Here is a 9,198-nt window from a genome sequence, read left to right as displayed (position 1 = left end):
CTGACCACCTTATGTGCCGAGGGCCACAGATCAGTGTGTGGGTGAGTGAAATTCCAATCCTGGGCCAAAGGGACAAACAGACATGCTAAATGCTTTACTGTCTTCATCGTGTCACGCTGGTGCCAAAGGGCCGAAAGCCTTTCACCCCCACACACACACGGTAGGCATCTCACTTGTCAAGAGCCACCATTTATTTCAATTACAGGACCGCTTTTCCAATTCTCTCCCCCTCAAACACACAATCAGGTTGCCATATAGAGCTGATTTATTGCCCCTTTCTCCTTCCTGTAGTGCAGCAACATAGGCATGGCTCAATACTGAGACCCCTATAGGAACATTTTGACATCATTTTTAATGGGCAACATTTAAGATCAGTGATGAATTAAATAAAACATTATAAAATAGTAAAATCATTTTTCCATCGAAAAGATCGTTTCAACAATTGACATGCACTTTCTTAACATGGAAAACGAATCATAGTAAAGCAATGCCAAAATAATGTTGCCACTCAAGTTGTTTTTGAACAATTGGTCAACCCAAACTCTTAACATGTAATATAATAGTTCTATACAACTCTCAGGCTCCTCTAGAGGACATTAATGATAGTAAGTCTGAATAATTAATGCACTTTAATTCCTTCAATCTATTAGTGAGTAAAGATTATTTAGTATAGCACCTTTGTGCCAATATCAACCTTACAAAATAAAATAAAAATGATCCACATAAAAAAGTTTTATGTCTCAAAGGTTCTTTTTTATTTTAAGATCTTTCAAAAAGGTATAAAACAATTCTTAGATATTTTTTTGTGCGGTTCAAAGTTCTTAAAAAAAATGTCTGTCTACTCAGCTCTCATTTAAAAATCCAGAATTAATGAATGTGGACAATAGTCCATTCTAAGTCTATGTTAGGTACACACAATAAGCAAAGTAGGAGAACATAAAAATAAAACGTACTACTGCAACGCCGAGATTTGTAAATAAAAAAAAGAGTTAATGCACAATAAATATAAAAGACAGTGCTTGCACTTTGAGTGGTAGTACTTTATGCAGGAATGTGCCAAATATTGTTTAGGTGATGTGCAAAAGTTCCCAGCATGAAAGTATAAAAAATATATTTGTAATATATGTACGGAGATGACCCACGAACGCTTGCGCGTTTGGATGATAACTGAGATTTGAGATGAACACAGAGAAACATACCTCAGTCTGTTTACTGTTGACATCTAATTGAATCCCCATTTTTTTTTGTCTTTATTAAAAGTGTTGCAGGTGACAGTTAATAAGTCAGATATCTTTGAATGTCCAACACATCAACAAGGTAAACAACCCTTTATGTCCTATGATTTAGATTTAACTGATACACAAATACCGTCTCGTCAAGGCTTCCACTGAGTGGTGCCACAACAACTTCTTTCAGCTTGAACCAAAGCAGAGTCCTTATATTTCAGGAAGCACCTATATCATACTGTTTCATGAAACAGCATCAATCAGCTTACATCTCTCGCCTCCTTTTCTGCGACTTTGTAAAAACGGACATTCAGCAATTCTGTGAAGTTGAGGGATTTTTTTTCTCACTCACTTTAGTGGCCACAGAGATGAAGCAATCTGGGGAAATAAAAATAAAAAAAGTGGCAGTTTTATAAAGAGGGCCAGAAGCTCTGTGAAATAACCATATTGGGGCCTTTTTAGCAAATCAGCAGGCAATTTGAGTCGTACCTTTATAAATGTGTGTGTGTGTGTGTGTGTGTGTGTGTGTGTGTGTGTGTGTGTGTGTGTGTGTGTGTGTGTGTGTGTGTGTGTGTGTGTGTGTGTGTGTGTGTGTGTGTGTGTGTGTGTGTGTGTGTGTGTGTGTGTGTGTGTGTGTGTAAAATGAAACCTGATTGAGCGAGCAAGGGAAAGTAAGATAGAAAAAGTTATTTTTTTAAACAAGAAAGAGTTGCAGAGATGCTCCCTGAAGAGCTGACCTACTGATGTCTGTAGACAGACAGACAACATTCTAATGACAGGGTAGTGGTAGTACAGGAATGGTGAAACACCAGCGACATTTCATCATGACTGCTGGGATTCTTCATTTTACAGGAAGCACAAAATGAACGAAGACAGCATGATATCTAATCACCACTCCTCTTTTCAGATTGCATGTCTTCTGGAGAACCATTGTTACTTATTTATGAAAATACTTCCTTTTACAAGTTATATTGACCTTGTGTTATCAGGGTCGAAACCTTAGTTTAATTAGCGCTGTGCAATACATTCTTCATTTTTCCTTATATAATGGCACAGAGCTACATGCTATATTTAATTTAGGATTTATTGACACAAAACCGCTCAAATAAAACGATGCATATATAAAATTAAACAGGGACTATCTGTTGAGACCAATGACGCCTCCCACAAGTGTCTACGAGAAATGTTTCCTGAGCACAAAATCAGACACTTTCACTACCAAAAAAATTTACCTCCATGCCAAAGTTCAACCTCCTGAGGCAAAAACTGGGACCGCCAAAGGGTGGGAACATCTTTGTCAGCCAGAGAATTTGATTTATTAATTGCAGTCAGAATTCAAAGGGATTTTAAACAATCACAACAAAAAAAAAAAAGTTTAAAGAAGATTCATCCATCCCTATCATTAATGTTTTTTGAAATTCAACACTATTAGTAAAGCAACCAACTAAATTAGTGTTAATATCTGATCACTTTCATTATCTTCACACATCCCCTCCCAAATTATAAAACAGCTGGGATAATTTCATATCACACCAACCTTCAAATCATTCCAATAGATAATTAGAATTGTAAACTTAAAGCTGTTATTGTTTATATGTTTTTCTCCATCAGCTTAAAAGGAAGCATGGTAAAATGAAGGGCATACATTCTGATTTGCACGCCTGTTGCTGCTTCCTCATCAGCTGTTGTGATCTGCTACCTGCTCTAGCAGCTGCATCTCAATATCCAATGAGTGTCTCTGGAAGTATAGTTAAAGAATTCTCTTTTATCTCTTCTAGGTACTTGTCTTCACGGTTTGCCCACCTGTCTCTGTCAACCCATCTGATGCCGCTTTGTTTTTCGCAGACAAGTTCTCACTTAAGTTTGAGCTTAACTTCTCTGCTGCCCTCTACCTTTGTCTGAAGAGTTGACTTTAGTTAGCTTTGATTGGTCTGGACCAAAGACCGAAATGTTCCATTCTTGCCTGTAAGTCCTACTTTACTCCAATTCTGGGGACAATCCACACACCCAGAATCAGCTTTCTCAGTCATGTGTTGACTAATAGGAGGAACGTTGAACGATGCAGGAATATCATATCATAAATTCACTTCCAGGTCTGTGTGTTTGGAGAGGAGTGCACATTTGATCAACGACGGCAATATGTTGTTCAACATTACACTCCTGCCCAAACTAAAACGTACCTTAGGCTTTTATTTGTTTCTCCTGTACCAGCCCTTGCATTGTTCCATTGAACTCTGACAAGCTTATCAGACTAATGGCCTGTCAATCACGCATCAAGGACGACGCCCAGGGAACGGCAGTTTTTCATATTTTTGCTGCTTGTGCTGAAACTATCTACAACTGATCTCTGATTTTTGAACCAGGAAATAAAGATAATGTGGGGAGCAATTAACAGTTATTATTCACAATTGCGAGACAACACGGATTGTCTCTCCTACTGCTGAGAAATGCAAATAATTTCTCAAACGTTTACTCGCAGTCGATAATGTAGGAGTTGTCAAAAAAACACATAAAAATACCACACCCTGACACAAATACGATCTTGTGCACACAGCTACACAAATTGTCCCCCGAATTGCATTCATTCACAGCCAATAATATGAGCTGTCAAAAAAACAGGCAGACATGGCACACACACACACACACACACACACTCAAACCAAAATTCAGACCATTTCACAGTATCTGGCTTTCATCAACGAGGAGTGCCTGTGTGTGCTATGGTATATCAGAGGAAATTAGTTGTCCAGCCGCGACAATGCGGCCATCTGTCTCCACCAGTGGAAATAGAAATTAATAAATCAAATAACGGGAAGGCGAATAGACGGAGAAACAAGAGAAGGGCTGCGGCTATTAGGAGGAAGAAATGTGCGAGACCGGCAACATACAATGGAGAAATTAAAAGAAATCTAAATGGTAAGCCAACCATTTTTAGTGCTAAAGAAAAACAAAAGGGAATGCAAGGAAAGAGGAACAACAGACTTCAAAGACTAACATGTTGCACCATTTTAGACACGCTCCATGATTGTGTTCAACGCTGTTCATGCAAGGGGCCGTCAGAGGTCAAAAAAAGCATTGGTTTTTGCCAGAGGCAAATACAGCACATGGGTGGATTTACACTTTGTATTGCTCTCACAGTGATAAGCAGAAGAAGAAAAACAATATCTCATTTACCTGCATTCTTCCATGATGTTGCTCAGAAGATGACAGACGGCCGAAGGTCTTGCAGCTGGGTCACAAATCTCAAAGCTGAGGGTTCCATTGGAGAAATGGCTGTGTGAAAACAAACTAATATTTAATAACCGAGCTGGCAAACATGAGCTATAACTGGTACTGTGTGGCTTTACATTTATTCAGTAAATGCACAAGTCAACTTAAATCCTCTCTCTAACTTTGACAAAAAAACTGTTAATATCTAACGCTTTTAATTTTTATTTCACAGTAGTTTAAAAGAGTCGCTTTTCCTTTTATGACCAATACAAATGCTCACGTTTGAGAAACATCAATTCTAACATCATTGAAAATTGAAGTTAAGTATAAATACAGGCCTACATAACATATACCTGGGGCCCTTAAATCTGTGGTTCCAGCAAAGAGAGTAAATATTTTATTTGGCTGCTAATCTATGACACAGGACTTGTATCAGACTACATCATGGTGGCGATGGAAAAACTCCTATTGCTATGACAACTAAGCCAGCAGCTCCACACTTCCTAAATTGCTGTGTCAGCATTGTTTAGCAGTGAGCTCCCCTGAACTGCTCTGATCCTTCACCAAAATGGAGTCTTTAGTTCCCCCTGAGATTTAGAGTTAGTTCAAAACCCTACTTCACCTCTAAAGCCACAGTGAAGCAAAGTGGTGCAATCCAAACAGCCTTAGCACCCAATGTGCTTTTATAGAATGGACGGAATAGAAAAATCCTTCTTCCAACTCTTTTTAAAGTGTGTGATGACTTTCATTTTGCTTTCTTGCACAGTCTTACATTTCCTCCAACTCCTGTTTGATACTATGTTAAACTATTTGACTTTAACTCTTGCATGCAGCCATGAAACTGCCAGGTCTCAAGAGTATCTCAGTGGGACTGGTTAGATCAAGGTTAAAGAAAGTAAACAAACATCATTGCAGTTCTTTTTTGGCCAGATTATCCCTTTTCATAGCCTCAGAGGTCCCCAAGAGCTCATCTGGAATCCAGTTTACCACCAGTCACAGAGGTGCAACTGGCTCCCCTGTGACACAAAATGGAGCAAACAGACCATCTGGGTGGAAATCAGGACTCAGTGGCTAAGGAGCTTTGTGCCCCCTTACCTTCAAATTGGATGCCTCTTGAAAACTGATTCCTCTGTTACATTTCTGATCCACCATTAGCTAATATCAGTGGCGTATTAAAGTGCAGGAGTAAAGCATTGCAGCCAGAGGCCTTTTTGCTATGGCTAAGGGGAGGGTGGTAATATCTCACTAAGTCCATGTTCTTGCATACATACTAATTAACCTGGTCACATAGAAAGGATACATACTTTTATATTAACAACAATGAACCTACAGAAATGAGCTTTCAAAGTTACCTCTAACGCAGTTTTTGATGGACATACACTGGAACGGTTTGTACTCTTCACTGCAGAAGCCTGAAGTAGTCTGTTATCACACAACACAACATACAGTTAGTCTTGGACCAAACTGATGACCCACTGCAGCCCCTCACACGTTTAGTTTCAGAGACCACATTTATTAAAGTTACAATTAAACTTTTCACGCATTAAACAGGTCTTCTAAAATGCATGACAGATTAATTTACCTAAACATCATCCTCCAATACTAAAAAGCCTGACTTGAAAAGTAACAAAAAGAGGCGCAAATGCACTTTGCACTTAGGCAGGGTATGTTGAATTACAGGCACTTTACTCAGTGGTAAAATGAACAGGCTTACAGTTTGGCAACTTGAAGATAGTCCAAACTGGCAAACAAATCCAACAGGGCTGGGATAGGAAGCAGGCCACAGACTGTAAATCAAGTTCCAAACACAGGCAGCGGGCCATATGCATGTTCATATATCTAAGAAGGACGGAATTCTCAAAGGCAGAAATTGCTGACAACCAATGGAAAGGAGGCAAACATAGTTCCATCTGGCAAACAAGAGGGTCAGGAGATTATTTAGGTGTTTATATACAGGGGCTAAGTGAGGAAATGAGTCACAAGTGTACAGGGAGGAGCAAGGTCAGGTGACTTGCAGGGGAGGGAAAATCAAGGGTTGTTATTGGTGGACAAGTGAGGAATAGTAGGGCCTTCTTCTAAATGTTAAAATGTTTAAAAAAAAAAAGCAGCCCCCTAGTTGTCAGATGTTCAGGATCTTTTGAACCAACAGTATATATATATATGTACATACTGGGAGTAGTGCTCCCTTACATACATTGAAAGGGTTTTTAACAGATCTACTTTCCCTCATTATGATTTCTTGAGCCCCAGCAAATACATGTCTATTAGTGGGTTAAGTGTGTCCGTAGCTCAGCCTCTGGAATAACTAATGTTGTGCTCAGCTTGATATTAATAACCCCCAAGTTGTCAGCACATCTTTTGCCAGCCCACCCACTGCTTCCTCTTTGTCCTCTGTCTTGTTCCCAGTACTCCTGCAATCCTACTTTAGACGGGCGTTTTTCCTTTATGTCCTCTGGGGTTAGCGGCTATAACCCTAAAGGAGCCCAGTGGTTGGTCATTTACTGCTTCCTTTGTAAATGTGGTAGAACCTCTCCCACCACAAGGGCTGCAATGGGGGGTTGGCTTTACAGCTCCACAAAACTACCTTGGAGCTTGTTCTGGTATCCAAGCAAGCTCTTCCAACAGAGTTTTTGAGGCTGAAAAACAGCCTACTCTACCGTAATCTAGCACAGACCTGATCATCGTTACATAAAAAGTTTTTCAGCATGTTGTAAAATTCATAAATGTCTGACACTTTTCCACCATTATATGATATGATCACCAAACATTCACCCTCCACTCTTCCACGCACTCATGTCATATAGAACTCTTTCCCGGTTAAAACTACTGCGTCGGTTTTCTAAACTGAAAATTGAGATCCCAATTGTACGCCCACTGCTTCCTGTGCAAGATATGCCCTCCTATTTCCCATATTTCCCCATCATATCCCAAAAATAGAAATGCTAATATCTAGTTGCATTTGAGAAAGAAACCTCAGTGATCATTACTGAAAAGATCGATGGACTTATGACGCTACCTTGTGGGGTCCCATTTTCCACTAGAAATTAACTTGATGTTTCGTTTCCAGTCTTTGCTCAAATAGATAAAATACCCCTCCCTCCTACACAAATACTCGTTTATCAGAAGTCCCTACCTTTCCACATCATATCTTAAGCTTTTTCAACATATTAAAAATACTGCTACTGATTAATCTAAGAGTTCATAAGGTTTTGTAATAATCCCCCCCTTTCTATCTATCCTTACCTGGTTTCCTTAAATATATTATTCAACGTGATCTCTAAGAAATACATGAAATGACCACAACCTCGTAACAGCACAATACAAGCCATCACAGAAACAAGTCAATGTTAGGCTTAAAATAAGTACCTAAACTTAGTAAAATACTTAAGCATGTCACAAACATAACTTCGTAATAACTCAACACCACTTCGGGAGGTCTTGGTCTCGACCACCTGTCACCTGGTTGAAAGTCCTGTATTTGTTTGTTTGTTTGTTTGTTTGTTTGTTTGTTTGTTTGTTTGTTTGTTTGTTTGTTTGTTTGTTTGTTTGTTTGTTTGTTTGCATGCCACCACCATTAATGCACTATTTCGGGGTTATGGTCATCTCACGAATTTCTGTGAGATCAGGTTGAATCATTTTTTGGCCTCCTTTTCCATGCCTTTTTGCAGGCTTTCTTCCTCCCACATCATATTATAAAGACCCAAATGTCTCCTTAAAGCCTCTTCTTTAGGATGACTCAACATTATGTCACACATTAGATATTTCCCTAATTTACAAACAGCTCTTTTAATTTCTTCTAAACTGAATAGAAAATGTATTGGTTGAACCTCCATAACTATTTGTTTCCAGTGTTTCTGGAAGTTTTGTTGTCCCTCTTATATTTTTCTTTTTCCGTCATCAGTCCTGAATTATGTTACTGAACAAATGTCTGCACCATCATTTCAGATTCAGCTATGTTTGTACTTCTCCATCTGATTCTAAAACTGGGTACTCCTATTCCCTTCTGTCAAACTTCACCCTCTTTATCACACTCCACACTTCTCCTATTGAAATAATTATCCAGTGTATGTGCACACAAATGTAAGTCTTCTCATTTGTGTGTGTGTATTACCTGCATTTTTATTAGCTCAGTGTTGCCATTATTATCATTGCAGGTAGCTGCTGTTCTGTAGTTTGATTTAAAGGGGTACATCTATTTTACACATCTTACCAGCATTAAATGCAGGTAAGCAGACTGCTGGAGATCAAAAGAGTTGGAAAGTGTTGGCTTAAATGTAATTTCGGAACCCACTGGCTATTGCCTGGCAATGATTTGGGTTGTTATTTGTTCAAAATTTGCTTTTAAAATTGCTACTTGGGAAATAGTAATAGTGTTCTGCTGCTTTTTTCTCTCAGTTCTGTTTCGGCTGACATTTAGAATCTTTGCTTTGGGCAGGTAAGGATGCGTTATATTTGGCTTAAATAAAAAGCTTTACTTACCCCTGACAATTCTAAATTGGTTTAAGACGTTCATTTTTTGTGTGGTTGGGACTAATGACGAGCATATTGGCCATCAGTAAGAGGGTGTATTCCAGACTTTGCTATGATCTGCTTTAAACGGGCTACATATTTCTGAAAGGAAAGTGGTCTCACCATTAATGGACGGGGACTTTCTGCCTGAGCAGTTTTTGGAAGAGATTGAGTAGTGAGCCATCCTTCCTCATCTTCATTCTGGGGTCATGCACTTATTTGATGGAGATCAGCTGACAGCCCATATCCTGCT

The 9,198-nt window shown here is 39.1% G+C and overlaps 1 long non-coding RNA gene across 1 annotated transcript; it reads right to left on the bottom strand.

The window, feature by feature from the left end:
• Window positions 1-811: 811 nt before the first annotated feature.
• LOC129103943 (uncharacterized) lies at window positions 812-6,387 on the bottom strand. The gene is made up of 4 exons (XR_008531751.1): window positions 6,151-6,387; window positions 5,789-5,858; window positions 4,401-4,499; window positions 812-1,604 (listed from the first exon to the last, which is right to left on the bottom strand). It is a non-coding gene; the product is annotated as an uncharacterized LOC129103943 (long non-coding RNA).
• Between the last annotated feature and the right edge of the window lie 2,811 nt (window positions 6,388-9,198).

Source organism: Anoplopoma fimbria, chromosome 15 (assembly GCF_027596085.1).
Source record: "Anoplopoma fimbria isolate UVic2021 breed Golden Eagle Sablefish chromosome 15, Afim_UVic_2022, whole genome shotgun sequence".
Taxonomy (NCBI): domain Eukaryota; kingdom Metazoa; phylum Chordata; class Actinopteri; order Perciformes; family Anoplopomatidae; genus Anoplopoma; species Anoplopoma fimbria.
This window is presented reverse-complemented; position numbering and strand designations above follow the sequence as displayed.